This window comes from Salmo trutta, chromosome 22 (assembly GCF_901001165.1).
Source record: "Salmo trutta chromosome 22, fSalTru1.1, whole genome shotgun sequence".
Taxonomy (NCBI): Eukaryota; Metazoa; Chordata; class Actinopteri; order Salmoniformes; family Salmonidae; genus Salmo; species Salmo trutta.
The window spans coordinates 19,271,824-19,289,457 of NC_042978.1; the positions used below are offsets into that span (position 1 = coordinate 19,271,824).

At 45.3% G+C, this 17,634-nt stretch overlaps 1 protein-coding gene across 4 annotated transcripts in view; it reads right to left on the reverse strand.

The window, feature by feature from the left end:
* Positions 1-15,334, reverse strand: part of sema6bb (sema domain, transmembrane domain (TM), and cytoplasmic domain, (semaphorin) 6Bb) — a 131,119-nt gene extending 115,785 nt beyond the window's left edge. For all 4 annotated transcript variants that reach the window (XM_029707086.1, XM_029707085.1, XM_029707084.1 and 1 more), the window contains exon 1: positions 14,456-15,334. The gene's annotated coding sequence lies outside the window, so the exon portion shown is untranslated. The remainder of the gene's footprint in view (positions 1-14,455) is intronic.
* Between the last annotated feature and the right edge of the window lie 2,300 nt (positions 15,335-17,634).

The window sequence follows — 17,634 nt, forward strand, 5'->3', positions numbered from 1 at the left end:
TTAGATTGCAGGCAGCATAATCAGCTTTTCCACATTCCTTGCAGCGAATATATAGTATATAAATATATAAAGGTGTTTTTCGGGCCGGACGACGATCCCCCGCCAGCAAGGCAGCCAGTCGGTCAGCCATCAGGAGTATGTGGATACGGTGCTGGACCTGGTGTGAAGCTGGGGCTGCGCTGGAATAATGAAGTGTTAGTATATTAATGAAGGGCTCTACACAGCTGCCGACACAGGGATTTGCATGTCCTTTTCTGCTCAGCGCTGGGCTGATGGCTGATTCAGCCCACACATTTAACCCCCCCAAACCCCCCGGACAGCTCTGTTAGCACGAGTAGACTCCCAAAACAAAACGGCGCGTGTGGAAACCATAGAGACATCCTTGGGAGACAAGGAGGCAGGGATAAAAAGATAGGATCAACCTGCTTTCCATACTGCCAGCTGGTAAATGTCCCCAAGACAGTAAATTAACCATCTGATTAGGATTTGAAACACAATCAAGTAAATGCACACGAGGCATCCACTTAACACTAAAAAAGCCAGGCCTTGAGGGAGCCAATGAGCAGCAATTTTAACTCTAACAGTCTAATAAATACATTTCATATTGTCACGTCCTGACCAGTATAAGGGGTTATTTGTTATTGTAGTTTGGTCAGGACGTGGCAGGGGGTATTTGTTTTATGTGGTTCGGGGTTTGTTGGGATATGTATTTATGTAAGAGGGGTGTTTGTTTTATGTGTTCCGGGGTTTTTGGGTATTGTTCTATGTTTGGTATTTCTATGGGTTTTCTATGTTGTGTATTTCTTTGTTGGCCTGGTATGGCTCTCAATCAGGAACAGCTGTACATAGTTGTTGCTGATTGGGACTCATACTTAGGTAGCCCTGTTTTCACCTGTCTTTTGTGGGAAGTTGTTTTTGCACTGCTGTGTTTAGCCTGTAAGACTGTCAAGCTGTCGTTTGTTGTCTTGTTTTTGTTATTTAAGTGTTAAATAAAAGTTTAATATGAGCACTCAACCCACTGCGCCTTGGTCTACTACATACGACGACCGTTACACATATATCCTATCAAAAAAATATTCTTAGGTTGTGTTTATACATGTCTTGGATAACATCAGAATACTTGATTAAAAAAATAAAATAACAATAGCATTTTCATGAGTATCTGTTGCTGCTTGCTCACCTGTGGAGCGCGTGCTTGCTCACCTGTGGAGCGCGTGCTTGCTCACCTGTGGAGCGCGTGCTTGCTCACCTGTGGAGCGCGTGCTTGCTCACCTGTGGAGCGCGTGCTTGCTCACCTGTGGAGCGCGTGCTTGCTCACCTGTGGAGCGCGTGCTTGCTCACCTGTGGAGCGCGTGCTTGCTCACCTGTGGAGCGCGTGCTTGCTCACCTGTGGAGCGCGTGCTTGCTCACCTGTGGAGCGCGTGCTTGCTCACCTGTGGAGCGCGTGGAACAGTGGTTATTCTATGAAAAAATGTTATTTTCAAATAGAACTCATCTCTGCAATTTCGAGAGTAATTTGGTAATGGTAAGGGTTTTGGAAACATCAGAATGAGCTATTTCTGATATTATATAAAAATCTAAATATCTTACTTGTATGTGACTGTAGGAGAATTTAAGAAAATCCCTTTTTGATACTCTGGGAAAGTAAAGGACATGTCCTCTTAAAACTGTTTATAACACAAATTATGTTTGTGATAAAGATTCTTACAACATACGTGTTAAATATACTTATTTAGGAAAAGTCAAGGACAGAGGAGGGCATGTCTTTAAAAATGGCAGAGATATAACTAGAAATGTTAATATGTTAAAATGTTAATATGCTAACAGTTGCTACATCCGTTTAAAAAACTGATCCATGTCTGTGTTAGTGTATCATTTTAAAGCATGACTTCAGGGCCTATTTTGGTTTTAGGTTCCGTCTTTAACATTGATATACTGTATGTTACTATCAAAGCATGTTACTGTATCAACTGTAAAGTATTCCATTTCAAAGTGCGGAATGTTTCACCTGGTCACACACAGCATGAAAGAGGGAGGGGGAGAGAGCGAGAGAGAAAGAAAGAGAGAGTACAGGGGGAGAGTAATTGGCCCAGCTGTCCTGAGGGCCTTATCGTATAAGAGGTGACAGAAATCTGAACGAAGGAGCAACACTGGAGCCTCCGAGCTGTCCCTCTATAAGGCCCTGAGCCCTTGCGGAGCTTCAAAGCCACTTTGTTGAGACCGTTAATGGTGCCGATGACAACAGCAGTGAGAAGCACCAAGCGGGTGAAATGCCCGGGCCAAAAGAAAAAGTAGCAGAGGGAGGAACACCACTGTCCAATGGCTATAAAAAACCCATTCTAAAATAACTTTAACAATTGGCAGTAACAGCACTCTCCAGTGTTACTTAAACTAAGCACTCAACCCCGGGGCAGCACAATTATATACACTCTCACTGAGATTCAACACAGAAAAAGTGCCAAAAACTGTTTCATTCCCTAAAAGCCAGGAGCATGCGGTGTAAAGGGGGCAGTTGAGAATGTTTACAGCTACATATTTCTAGGATGATTGGGCCATTCTTTGTGCCAACATGTGCTTACAATTTCCACACCAACGTAATATTTGATTATTTTCATTGCTATTCCCTTTTCGTTGCTATTCTTCTTGAGTTGAGTGAACATGGAAAAACTCTGACATTGCCGTGCCCTTGTTACCCCGCCCTTAGAATTTCATGGAACATGCAGTTATGACAGGTTACAGGCTACAGGCCTGTAAGAGCTGGGTTCTCAGGCATTTCAGCCTCTACTGATTATTTTTTTAGTTTAGACTCAGGGATTGAGTTTCCTTGGCTACAGCAATGACTAAGAGAGATAGACCAGGCCGGAATTGAAACAAAACAGAGGGGACAAGCTATGCTATTTATATGAAGCAAGCATTTAATTGTTTAAAAGGTTAGACTACAAGCAAGGGGTAAACAACAGAGAAATCTGGGCAGTGCAACGGTGTCACTGCAGGCTACTGAGAAAGGCCATTTTCCAGGCCTGTCACATGGCAGAGGAGCTGTCTACCTAGGAGACACACAGCTCCAGCCAACGGTCTCCTAGTTAGCTGGGCATGCTCCAGAACTCACAGACCAACCACACAATCACCAGCAGGAATGGGGCAATCACTGAAGTATTATCGTAACACATACATTACATACAGACATAGTCACATACACAGTCGTGGCCAAAAGTTTTGAGAATGACACAAATATACATTTTCACAAAGTCTGCTGCCTCAGTTTGTATGATGGCAATTTGCATATACTCCAGAATGTTATAAAGAGTGATCAGATGAATTGCAAAGTCCCTCTTTGCCATGCAAATGAGCTGAATCCCAAAAAAACATTTCCCCTGCATTTCAGCCTTGCCACAAAAGGACCAGCTGACATCATGTCAGTGATTCTCTCGTTAACACAGGTGTGAGTGTTGACGAGGAAAAGGCTGGAGATCACTCTATCATGCTGATTGAGTTCGAATAACAGACGAAGCTTCAAAAGGAGGGCGGTGCTTAGAATCATTGTTCTTCCTCTGTCAGTCATGGTTATCTGCAAGGAAACACGTGCCGTCATCATTGCTTTGCACAAAAAGGGCTTCACAGGCAAGGATATTGCTGCCAGTAAGATTGCACCTAAATCAACCATTTATCGGATCATCAAGAACTTCAAGAAGAGCGGTTCAATTGTTGTGAAGAAGGCTTCAGGGTGTCCAAGAAAGTCCAGCAAGCACCAGGACCGTCTCCTAAAGTTGATTCAGCTGCGGGATCGGGGCACCACCAGTACAGAGCTTGCTCAGGAATGGCAGCAGGCAGGTGTGAGTGCATCTGCACGCACAGTGAGGCAAAGACTTTTGTAGGATGGCCTGGTGTCAAGAAGGGCAGCAAATAAGCCACTTCTCTCCAGGTAAAACATCAGGGACAGACTGATATTCTGCAAAAGGTACAGGAATTGGACTGCTGAGGACTGGGGTAAAGTAATTTTCTCTGACGAACCCCCTTTCCGATTGTTTGGGGCATCCGGAAAAAAGCTTGTCCGGAGAAGACAAGGTGAGCGCTACCATCAGTCCTGTGTCATGCCAACAGTAAAGCATCCTGAGACCATTCATGTGTAGGGTTGCTTCTCAGCCAAGGGAGTGGGCTCACTCACAATTTTGCCTAAGGACACAGCCATGAATAAAGAATGGTACCAACACATCCTCCGAGAGCAACACATCCTCGAGAGCAACTTCTCCCAACCATCCAGGAATAGTTTGGTGACAAACAATGCCTTTTCCAGCATGATGGAGCACCTTGACATAAGGTAAAAGTGATAACTAAGTGGCTCGGGGAACAAAACATCAATATTTTGTGTCCATGGCCAGGAAAGTCCCCAGACCTGAATCCCATTGAGAACTTGTGGTCAATCCTCAAGAAGCGGGTAGAAAATCAAAAATCCACAAATTCTGACAAACTCCAAGCATTGATTAAGCAAGAATGGGCTGCCATCAGTCAGGATGTGGCCCAGAAGTTAATTGACAGTATGCCAAGGGCGGATTGCAAAGGTCTTGAAAAAGAAGGGTCAACACTTCAAATATTGACTCTTTGCATCAAATTCATGTAATTGTCAATAAAATCCTTTGACACTTATGAAATGCTTGTAATTATACTTCAGTATTCCATAGTAACATCTGACAAAAATATCTAAAGACACTGAAGCAGCAAACTTTGTGGAAATTAAAATTTGTGTCATTCTCAAAACTTTTGGCCACGACTGTATACACACATACACCTATACAGGCACGTACACACACGCCAACAAACAAAAACACAAATACACACACACACACACACACACACACACACACACACACACACACACACACACACACACACACTAGTGATGGCAAAACACCAAGGCTATCGACACACACAGGGGGGGCGACAGGTAACCTAGTGGTTAGAGAATTGGACTAGTAACCGAAAGGTTGCAAGATTGAATCCCTGAGCTGACAAGGTAAAACAAATCTGTTGTTCTGCCCCTGAACAAGGCAGTTAACCCACTGTTCCTAGGCCGTCATTGAAAATAAGAATTTGTTCTTAACTGACTTGCCTAGTTAAAGGTTTAAAAAAAAAAGTATAATAAAAAAAAAAACACCAAAAACCAATTGAAGTGAAGTGATGACCAAAGCAAATCACCAATACACTACCTCATAGAGAAATGTCCAAAGCAGAGATCATTCCATGGCATTGTACGACCAGCTTTGAAATAAAGTGAATACTGTCATAGCTAACTGAACTCACTCCCCATGCTGCAAAGTCAAACTACTCAAGCGGAGGTGTAGATGTACCATTCTGACGACAAGGACTGTTAGGGCCGTCATTGAAAATAAGAATTTGTTCTCAACTGACTTGCCTAGTTAAATAAAGGTAAACAAAAACTAAAAAAACTGCCAAGCTTCAAATGGCCATCCCTGACATGTGAATGTGAGTCAGACGGGCACTCTGAAAAAAAAAAAAAAAAAACATTTACTGGAAGAACTGTGCAGATGTAAAGTTGGTTATCAGAATTACAGAAAAAATGTCCTTCAATTTTTTTATGCGGCCAAGTTTCCCAAAAACTTTTCCAAAAATATCTGCTCCGAATTGAGATTCATAGATGTCTGCATAAAGAAGGGGGTGTCAGCTATGACATGACACATTGAGCTTGAAAAAATATAAGTGAAGTGGATTTACACCTGGTAACAGAATTGCAGTAACGGAATTACATCATGGGTCCCTGATCTGTACTAAGCAGATATGCATAATTATGAGTATAAAGTATTCAGACACCTTGACTTTTTTCACATTTTGTTACGTTAAAGCCTTGTTCTAAAATGTATTAAATAATTTCTTTCCCCTCAATCTACACACAATACCCCATAATGACAAAGCAAAAACTGGTTTCTATAAATCTTCGCAAATGTATTAAAAATAAATGTAAAAAATATCTATTTACATAAGTATTCAGGCCCTTTACTCAGTTCTTTGTTGAAGCACCTATGGCAGTGATTACAGCCTCGAGCCTTCTTGTGTATGACACTACAAGCTTGTCACACCTGTATTTGGGGAGTTTCTCCCATTCTTCTCTGCAGATCCTCTCAAGCTCTGTCAGGTTGGATGGGGAGCGTCACAGCACAGCTATTTTCAGGTCTCTCCAGAGATGTTCGATCGGGTTCAAGTCCGGGCTCTGGCTGGGCCACTCAAGGACATTCAGAGACTTGCCCCGAAGCCACTCCTGCGTTGACTTACCTGTGTGCTTAGGGTCGTTGCCCTGTTGGAAGGTGAGCCGTCGTCCCAGTCGGAGGTCCTGAGCGCTCTGGAGCAGGTTTTCATCAAGGATCACAATGTGCTTTGCTCTATTCATCTTTCCCTCGATACCTGCCGCTGAAAAATATCCCCACTGCTGCCCCGACGCTTCACCATAGGGATGGTATTGGCCAGGTGATGAGCGGTGCCAGGGATCCTCCAGATGTGACGCTTGGCATTCAGGCCAAAGAGTTCAATCTTGGTTTCATCAGACCAGAGAATTTTGTTTCTCATGGTCTGAGCGTCCTTTAGTTGTCCTTTGGCAAACTCCAAGTGGGCTCTCATGTGCCTTTTACTGAGGAGTGGCTTCCATCTAGCCACTGTACCATAAAGGCCTGATTGCTGGAGTGCTGCAGAGATGGTTGTCCTTCTGGAAGGTTCTCCCATCTCCACAGAGGAACTCTGGAGCTCTGTCAGAGTGACCATCGGGTTCTTGTTCACATCCCTGACCAAGGCCCTTCTCCTCCGATTGCTCAGTTTGGCCGGGTGGCCAGATCTAGGAAGAGTCTTGGTGTGTTCTTGGGGACATTCAATGCTGCAGAGATTTTTTGGGACCCTTCTCCAGATCTGTGCCTCAACACAATCCTGTCTCGGAGCTCTGACATGCACTGTCAACCTTGGGACCTTATATAGACAGGTGTGTGCCTTTCCAAATCATGTCCAATCAATTGCATTTACCACAGATGGACTCCAATCAAGTTGTAGAAACATCTCAAGGATGATCAATGGAAATAGGATGCATCTGAGCTCAATTTAGATGATCATTGCAAAGGGTCTGAATAATATGTAAATAAGGTTAAAAAAAATTATACATTTGCAAAGATCTCTAAAAACTTGTTTTCGCTTTGTCATTATATATATATATATATATAAACAATGTCGGTCTTGCCGCGGGGGATTCCCTGATCCACCTCTACGCAGACGACACCATTCTGTATACATCTGGCCCTTCTTTGGACACTGTGTTAACTAAACTCCAAACGAGCTTCAATGCCATACAACACACTCCTTCCGTGGCCTCCAACTGCTCTTAAACGGTAGTAAAACCAAATGCATGCTTTTCAACCGTTCGCTGCCCGCACCCGCCCGCTCGACTAGCATCACTATTCTGGACGGTTCTGACTATAATATGTGGACAACTACAAATACCTAGGTGTCTGGCTAGACTGTAAACTCTCCTTCCAGACTCATATTAAACCTCTCCAATCCAAAATTAAATCTAGAATCGGCTTCCTATTTCGCAAGAAAGCATCCTTTCCTCATTTACAAAATAGCCTCCAACTCTACTCAGCAAACTGGATGCAGTCCATCACAGTGCCATCCGTTTTGTCACCAAAGCCCCATATACCACCCACTACTACGACCTGTATGCTCTTGTCGGCTGGCCCTCGCTACATATTTGTCGCCAGACCCACTGGCTCCAGGTCATCTATAAGTCTTTGCTATGTAAATCTCGGCCTTATCTCAGCTCACTGGTCACCATAACAACACCCACCCGTTGCACGCGCTCCAGCAGGTATATCTCACTGGTCATCCTCAAAGCCAACACCTCTGTTGGCCACCTTTCCTTCCAGTTCTCTGCTGCCAATGACTGGAACGAATTGCAAAAATCACTGAAGTTGGAGACTTATATATCTCCCTCACTAACTTTAAGCATCAGCTATCTGAGCAGCTTACCGATTGATGCAGCTTTACATAGCCCATCTGTAAATAGCCCATCCACTCTACCTACCACATCCCCATATTGTTTTAATTTACTTTTTTGCACACCAGTAGTTCTACTTGCACATCATCATCTGCACATCTATCATTCCAGTGTTAATTTGCTGAATTGTAATTACTTCACTACTATGGCCTATTTATTGCCTTACCTCCTCACGCCATTTGCACACACTGCATATAGACTTTTCTATTGTGTTATTGACTGTACATTCGTTTATTCCATGTGTAACTCTGTGTTGTTGTTTGTGTCGCACTGCTTTGCTTTATCTTGGCCAGGTCGCAGTTGTAAATGAGAACTTGTTCTCAACTGGCCTACCTGGTTAAATAAAATAATAAATGGAGTATTGTGTGTAGATTGATGAGGAAAAACATTTATTTAATACATTAGAACATTTAGAATAATGCTGTAACGTAACAAAATGTGAAAAAGTCTAGGGGTCTATATACTTTCCGAATGCACTGTACAGCATATGGAAATAGATGGGGCTCATGGGTAGGTGTCAGTAAGAGAGAGAGGTGACATTAACTGGAGAGAGAAGAGAGAGGCAGAGAGAGAGAGGGAGTGGTTGTCCAGACCGTTTTCATACTCTTGCTTTGACCACCAGACGACAGAAAGAGAGAAAACTTATGAGCTGAACAGAATTACGAGTTTTTATCACGTCATAATTCATAAACAAAAAAGTGTTTCAGTAAAAATACTGTAAGTCATTGGTGGGTCTACCTTTACTTGTTACTTCTGTGAACTTTCAATATCCTCTCTCCTCGTGAGGGAGAGAAATTCGAAAATATCTTTAAAATGTGGGTTTTTGGTATAGGAATTACAAGGTAATGTTTCTTAAACTTACAGAACTCAAATAATTGATCCAAAACTAAATATAAGTGTTGATATTAGTTGGCAGTGGTCTTTACTTCAACAATAGTGTTTTTATGTATTTCTACTAACGTTTTAGACTTTCTAAGTCCCTTTTTCCATCTATTTGACCAGAAATCAAGGGCATTATTTACGCCTCATTTTTAAGATGGAAAATTGCTGAAAAAGGTATCTATGCCTTCATGTCCCCAAAAAATAGACTCTTAGCTTTCACTTGACATGCTCCTATGAACTTCACATGTTGGTTCTCATGGGTTCTTTCAGATGGAAATTACCAGCCATATTCCTCTCAATCACATATAAATTGTTCTTTGAGCATGCAGAACACTCACAGATTGATTTTCTACCTATAACCCAAACCACTCATCTGGAAAGATTGTGTTAATGCCATTTAATAATCAAACATCCAGTCAATTTCCACAATTATCATGTCCCGTCGACCACCAGCTCTCCGATCAATAACGCTTAACTGCACAACTTGAGCTGATAGAGGATTTCAGGTGACAGATTGTGGCCTGTTAGAAGAGAGGATCAGACAGGGGGTCTTGGATGGGGGAGACCCTGGCTCAGACTCTGGCCCAAACCCAGGCCATGAGATGCTCTGATTGGAGACTGCCTACTGTCCTGAGACCTGTTGCCTCCAGATGGCCCCTGGGCCCCTCTTCTCTTCCCTCCATCACATGTTCCCTATCCTCCTTTCATCATCCCCTCATCTCTGACTCACAGACCCTGGCTCTCTGACTAGCTCCACAGAGAGGGGGCAGAGCAGACGCTCAGCACAGCCAGACCCCTTTGATTCCTCACACAAGAGATGCCGGCTCCATACATTAATTGGTGCTTGTGAAACGTGGATTTAGTGCTTTCGAGGGCCCATTTCATCTGAGTAAGCGGTCTCCAGAATCTATTCTGCCTCTGCCCACCCAGTGGAATCCTGCAGGTCTTCCACCCCTGCCCCCTGACTCTGACCGTCATCCCTCTCCCATCCAGCCCCCTCCCATCCAGCCCCCTCCCTGGGTCTTTGAGAATATTACCTCACACTCCTAGCTAGGCTTAACCTATCACATAGTATAGCCAGGCCTTGGCACTAGTCCCTCCTCGAGCCTCACCCCCTCACCCTGCCCTCCTCTCAGTACAGAGTCTCTTCAACATGACTGCCTCACGCATGACTGGATCCCCTGGTTCACAGAATGCAGTAAGCCATTAATTACGTCAAAGCAGAAAACAAGTGGCACTGTGCATGAGAAAAATAAATACAGCAATGCAGGCAGAGAGGAACAGAACGGCCCGGTAATGAAGAGAACCACAGTACACTGACAACAGCAAGATGAGTCTCTAGGTAAAGAATGATAAACAAGCACAATCTCACAGTTTCTCAGCAAACATAAAGCTATCGGAGAGAGCAATCTGAGTATATAGTCCCTAAAACCCAAAGCTGACATAAATGAGGAGCATCCTATCCGTGGGCCTACAGGGCATACTTCCACAGCATACTTCCACAGCATACTTCCACAGCATACTTCCACAGCATACTTCCACAGCATACTTCCACAGCATACTTCCACAGCTTAACACTGTGCTGGTGATGTTTGAAGTGTGACTCAGGATGTCCATGCCATTGTTTCTCTGTACAATTACTTCCACTTTATCTACATCCAACAACAAGGACCTGTTAGTCAACACCAACACAATGAGAAAGAGCCATGCTCCTTGCAAGCCCCCTCATTGTGTGCGTGTGTGCATGCGTGTGTGCGTGTAGAGAGTATAGGGGGGACCAATCTGTCCACATCTCTCCTTGCGGTGGCACCTCATTAGTCCCTCCCCTTGTTAACAAACCTCTATACGCTACAACGGTGATGTCAGCACAGCGGTCGCACAAACACGACCAACCAGCCTCATGCACAGAGGGGAGAGAGCCATGTGAAAACGCCTCAATGACAAGCAAACCGGCCGTGAAAATCCACCCGCCAAAAGCATGGAATGATTTTCATGGCTAAGTAATATATTAACCATATAGGAGGATCTTTATTCAACAGCTAGCCTAGTCAGTCCTCAGTGAGACTGTAGCATTGTGCTCCTCCATCATCCCAGGCTTATGTAACAGATACCCTTCACCTTCTCAGAGACTTTTCAGAGTCCACAGACAGCAAATTAAAACAGAAGACAAATGACTCAAAACGAGAGAGAGCAGCAATGTGAAAGCTGTTGAGGGAAAATGAAAGAGCTCTCATTATTGACTATTTCAGGGGACGTTCTCTTTGAACTTCACTCATTTATCCTCCTGCCTTGCTTTAGTATTGCACTAGATATACAAATTATTAGAGGAGGGAGAGATGGAAGATAAAAGGGAGAGTGCGGATGATGAGAGAGAGGGAGAGTGTGATTAAACGACAGAGCCGGTCCCTGTGGGATAGAGGGCTTATTGCATTTTAAATGGGTGGATTGGTGGCTTGGTGACCCCTGGCCAGCTCCAGCCGCACCTCTCCACAGGTCAGGGGCAGCCTCCACCCTGCAAGCCCATTGGACCCTGGGAATAAAGGCTCCAGAGGTCACCGGCTAACCTGTTTATCCTGCAGCCATAGCAACCCCAGTACTAGTCTTGGGCAAACATAAACAGCGGGAGCAGCGGTGGGTTGCTGTGTGCTGGGTGTAAATGGCGAGGTCAGATGGATATAATACAAGGCACTGCTGATTCATGCATCAGGAGCCCTGTCTGTTCACTCCTCACGCTGCTCTCTGCAGCACGGCCTGCCACTCACCAAGCCTCTCTTTCACCTTCCCTTTCTCCCCACTCCACATGCTAAGTGGTAACATTGTTACGGTCAATTTGTCCCATTCAGTCCCAGTGGGCAGTGTCCTTCTCGTGACAACCCACAGAGAGACCACACTGCTTGGGAGGGCCTGACACCAAGGTCCAGCGGAGGGAGAGGGGGTGAAAGGGAGTGGGAGGGGCGGCAGAGCAGGTTAGCCTTGGGGCCCCCAGGCAGGCAGCTCAATTGTATTGGTGTTAGGCAATCAGTCAGAGGGTGGTGGAGATGTCGCCAGCTCTCTCACAGAGCCTGTGATCGGGCTCCTCTGGCCAGGTGACGTAACCCACAGGAGGGGGTGGCGGGGACAGGATTAAGTCCTCCTGCAACAGGACAGGGGCACCTGTTATTTTAGCACAGTAGGCACAACACTTGCTTTGGGGGGTGCTGGCGTGCACAACTGTTAGAGAATGGAGAGGGTGCTAACAGGGCCCCCATTCAACAAATCCTGGACGGCACTGAATCACACACACACACAGGAAAACTAACAGACTGTGACAAACATATTCTCCCTTTCTTTTTATTTCTTCCTCGGTCCCCCTCTCTCTCACATACACACTCAGACAGATCCTGCAAATTAGTTGAGAATTCCACAATGAGAGCAGTAGGGGTTCTTTGGCCCAGAGTGCAGGGAGGGAAGAAGGGAGGGAAGTTGTGGATCTTTCCAAATTAAGTAACTTTATAATAAATCACTGTGCTCTGCTTGCTGGGGATTAGCTGAGCTTCACTGGGCAGTTTGTTAAGCTGTGAGGAGCACTGGAGAATAGGAAAGCGTCGCACAAAAAAACAGTGAAATCAGCACCACCTTGGAGCAGCGAGAGAGTATAAAGTTACCATAGGCCTACTGATAGGGGTCTGTTTGCTCTTATTTAATACATCCTCCTTGGCTCGAGGAAATTAAAAATGAAAGTACAATGAGGAGATCACAGCGTTTATCAGACAGGCGTTTCCTCTGTTCTTATCACCTAATGTATTCCTTATGATATTTATTCTGTAACGAGTGCCAGTGGGATGATGAGTGTACAAGAGGAGGTCGAAGGCATTAGCCGGGAGAGCGGTGTGGGAGAGAAACTCCCTAGCCAGGAGAACACACAGCACGCAACACAACACAGCACGCAACACAACACAGCACGCAACACAGCACGCAACACAACACAGCACGCAACACAACACAGCACGCAACACAACACAGCACGCAACACAACACAGCACGCAACACAACACAGCACGCAACACAACACAACACAGCACGCAACACAACACAGCACCAACAGATGAATCATTAGCCAGATGCAGCCAGCAGCCCTCCATTCTCTTTCTCTTCTCTCCATTTCTCTCTCTCTCACCACACAGGCAAAGAAAACAGCGGCACGAGGCTGGGACTGTAGAACAACAGCCCAGCATCTGGGCATCAGGAGAGTATAGGTTAGAGAAGGTAGGTAAGGTATGCAACCTGTGGCAGAGTCCAGGGAGAGAGAGAGGGCTTTCAGGGGATATTAAAGAGCCCCTTGTCCTTCGAGCCTGATTGACACATGAGAGTGAGGGGAGGGCTTGTGCTATTCCCTTGGCTATATCTTAGCTTTCACAAAACTGTCTCCACTCCATAGCCCCCTTTTCTCTCCTGCTCTGCTCTCCTCTCTCACACTTGGGCTCATTATTGGAATGCTCTGACCCTTGGGGACTTCACTTACTTTTCTCCCTTTCCAGTCACAAACCTCAGCGCCCAACAAAAGGCAGCTCAAAGGCAATTTGAATTTGAAACCGGGAGCACAACAAAAACCTGCAGCTTCCTCCCAAAATAAGAAACTTTGGGGAGCTAGCTCAGTGTCATCAACTCAGAAAAACGCGAATTTGATTTTGACACTAGCCAGCCGGCTAACTGTACTGTAAAGTGTACTGTAAAGGCAGCAGCAGCTGCTGTAAAAAGAGAAGGACAGAGGGAAAGGGAGAGAGAAGAGCCCGAGGGGAGGACGGGTGTAGGGACACCCGGGCCTTGGACAGGATCACAGCGCAGCATACACACACACCAGTCACAGAGAGGGCTGCTGCTCTCATAGCTACTGAACTCTTCGTGTGAAAGAAGAGTAAAATGAGTCATTTTGTGCATTTACATTTTTTGATTACATTTAATCAATAATGATAATACAGTTTTAGTGTTCAATTCATTGTAACGGTAGGCTAGTTGGGAAAATACATTATCATAGCCTACTATTGCACATTCTTTTGAATATAGCAAAAAATGTCAGTCTCGGTTACTTTCCTAATATATAGGGAAGTCAGAGATTAGCATACCTTCTTATAGTCGTCAACAATAAATCGTGTTGTCTGTCTGTTACAACAACAACAAAAAATGTATGTGGCTTGGACATGGAGCTACGCAGTATGAAATCAAGAAACTACACAATGCTAGAAAAATCCAGGTAATATTAGCCTATTGAACAAAATTGTAGCCTATAATTGTCAAAATTATGTGTGTCGACAAGTGTGGCTGGCTGGTGACACTCCCTCAGAGGGAAAATGCCGTATAATTTCAAGTAAGTTCCCCACATTCGTTTGAGACGTTTTCAAACCCATCACAATGCATCACATTTCATTATGTTCAGAACACCATTATTCCCTAAAGCATCGGCATGGCGCTACGGGAGGCAATGTCCCATAGCGCGCACCACCACCCTCAACCACCGGACCCCAATGTTGGACAGCTCTGCCCACTTACCGCTGATTGTCGAGTAAAAGGTGCGCCCGGAACGCGACGATTACACAGTTCTTGCCTCCACAGTATGATGTCCCCTGGATTAATATCCAGTATGTAAGAAGATAGACAGGTCCGAGGTTTTCGTCAACACCAATCCCAACGTCGTTTGTAAACTACTACTCCTCTCTGTCGCACCTGTCTCTGGCAAAAACTGATCCCGTACGGCGGCGTGACATCCCTAAAACAACTGTCTCTCGGGTTGTGTATTCATATACCCCCACCAACCCCCAGCACACACAACACCACCTGTCCCGGTGGACAAGACACCACAAAGCGGTTCTTATGTCGCGCCACGACACATGGCATTCCCGTTGAGCTCTGCAGCAATATTGCTCCTCAGACAGCCGTCCGGAATTCCTAAGTAATTTGGGATTGCTGGTAGCAGTGGCTGATGTAGAAGGACTGATTGCAATAACAATCCATGCAGCACCCAGTGGCACTGAACCAGCTGTAGCATAAGAAAATTACATCTGTTTTTCGCTCTCCCGGCCTGCACTATAGCAGTTGCGTTATCAATCATCTATCCCCACAATAGTTATTTTGTGCTCGATGTAGCTGCGCACGGCTGCTGCTCTTGCCAGTATACTGTCATTCATTACTGCGTCTTTTCACTTCGGGTCTCATTGAGAGAAAGAGCTGTTCATCAGTCTGGTATGCGCCCCTTTTCCAGTATGCTTCTGCTTCAGGATTCCGCGGGTAGAAAATTCCCATTCATCAGCTTATGAAAAATATGTATTTTTTCTGTAGTTTACCCCTCATGAGCTTTGTGAAGATAGGAAGATCACAGGGTGTTTCTTTACTAGCGGTGGAATACAGATTATTCAGTTGGCTACTGCTCCCTCCTGTCACCCACAGGGACAGAAACGAGGCGATACCAAAACCTGAAGCAGAATTACGCAGTGACTGGAATGGAATTGATTACTAGATTATCATATTTAATTAGGCAAATTATTTTATTCTTAAATAAAACAGTAAACATCAAATCAATACATTTTAGGCATGGGCCTCTTTGTAACTCCAGAAGAACAATAAGGAATGAGTTGTTCCAAATAGTCAGATGGGACTTTTGGAGTCTTCAAACTATCTACCAGAGCCCGCTATAGAAAAGATTGTTTTGTATCATGCTCGATGAATATCCTCACATGGATAACATAATACGATTTACCACTTTCCAAAAGCCATTAATTATAAAATTCTAAGGACATTCATCGAAATTACAAGTATGAGGGGCGGCACGTAGCCTAGTGGTTAGAGTGTTGGACTAGTAACCGAAAGGTTGCACGATCGAATCCCCGAGCTGTAATCCCCAAGGTAAAAATCTGTTGGTCTTCCCCTGAAGGCACAGCATTGTTCTTAGCCCGTCACTGAAAATAAGAGTTTGTTCTTAACTGATTTGCCTAGTTAAATAAAGGTAAAAAAAATTAACAGAACTGTAATGACCCTGGGTTTATAAGCGCGGAAATCGACTCTGCCACTTGAGCATGCTTTGCGGCACAGTCGATAGCGCGCCGGACTTCGGGCTTGAAGGTCGACCGTTCGAGACCTGCTCCCTGCCTGTTCATTACATTGGTGTCAGAAGTGATCGGACCTTGTATCCACGACAGTGCGTGTGCTTGGCCGGTGAGCGCGTTCCTGTAAGGCGTTGAGTTGCAAGCTAGCGCGAGGATGCGCTCTTTGAAAGGAGGGAGTAGTGTAATGACCCTGGCTTTATAAGCGCGGAAATCGACTCTGCCGCTTGAGCATGCTTTTGCGGCACAGTCGATAGCGCGCCGGACTTCGGGCTTGAAGGTCGAGGGTTCGAGACCTGCTCCCTGCCTGTTCATTACAGAACACTTTGTGTCCTAGGTCAAACATATAATCTCTTGATGGTGTTAATGCAGCACACATGTTTTGTACAAAAAAATCTGATAGACATTAGCCAAATATATTAACATACACTATTAAACAGCTGATGTTAGCTTATAGTACCGAACTACAGTGTTATGATACAAACTATTGTTTCGATCAGCTGATTGAGTATAGGCATACTCAATACTTCAGAAAGTAGTCACACCCTTGACTTTTCCCACATTTGGTTATATTATAGTCGGAATTTAAAGTAGATTACATTTAGAATTTTTGTCACACCCTGATCTGTTTCACCTGTGTTTGTGATTGTTTCCACCCTCCTGCAGGTGTCGCCCATCTTCCCCCTTAGCCCCTGTGTATTTATACCTGTGTTCTCTGTTCGTCTGTTGCCAGTTCGTCTTGTTTGTTATGTCAACCAGCATTTTTGCCTCAGCGCCTGCTTTTCCCAGTCTTTCTTTTTCTCGCCCTCCTGGTTTGGCCCTTGCCTGTCCTGAATCTGAGCCTGCCTGCCGACCTGTACATTTGCTCACCTCTGGATTATTGACCTCTGCTGACCCTGAGCCTGCTTGCCGTCTGGTACCGTTGCCCCACCTCCGGTTTACTGACCCCTGCCTGCCTTGACATGTATATTGCCTGCCCCTGTTGGATTATTAAACCATTGTTAATTCGACGCTGTCTGCATCTGGGTCTTACCTTCATACCGGATACTACAAACTGGCTAGTACGGATAGTACTAGTACGAACACCACCTTCCCGGCAGCCCCGTTTACCTCCACCAGAATGCTTTAATCGAGAGCCAAGCCACTGAGGGGCGTTTTTAGCTCAGTGTGCCCTCATTTGAGCTTCAGCAATCCTCCTTCCCCTTGAATTGCTCCAAGATAGCCTACCTCATCCTGCTGATGTCTGGGAGGGCTCTCACCTGGGCTGCCGCCGTATGGGAACAGCCGGCCATGTGCATGAGTCTGCAGGGGTTCGGGGGTTCGGTGAAGGTTTTTGATGCCCCGTTCTCCGGGAGAGAAGCTGTCTGGAAGCTAATCCAGCTCCGGCAGGACGCCCACAGGGTGGCCAACTATGCGGTGGATTTCCGCACGTTGGCAGCGGAGAGTGTGTGGAACCAGGAATCACTGTTCAACATGTTCCTGCACGGTGTCTCGGAGGAGGTTAAGGACGAGCTTGCTGCTCGGAAGTTACCCATGGCTCTTGACTCCCTCATCGCTTTGACCATACGCATCGATGGATGATTGTGGGAACGACGGATGGAGAGGAAATTTGATTTAGCTCGCACGTCCAGG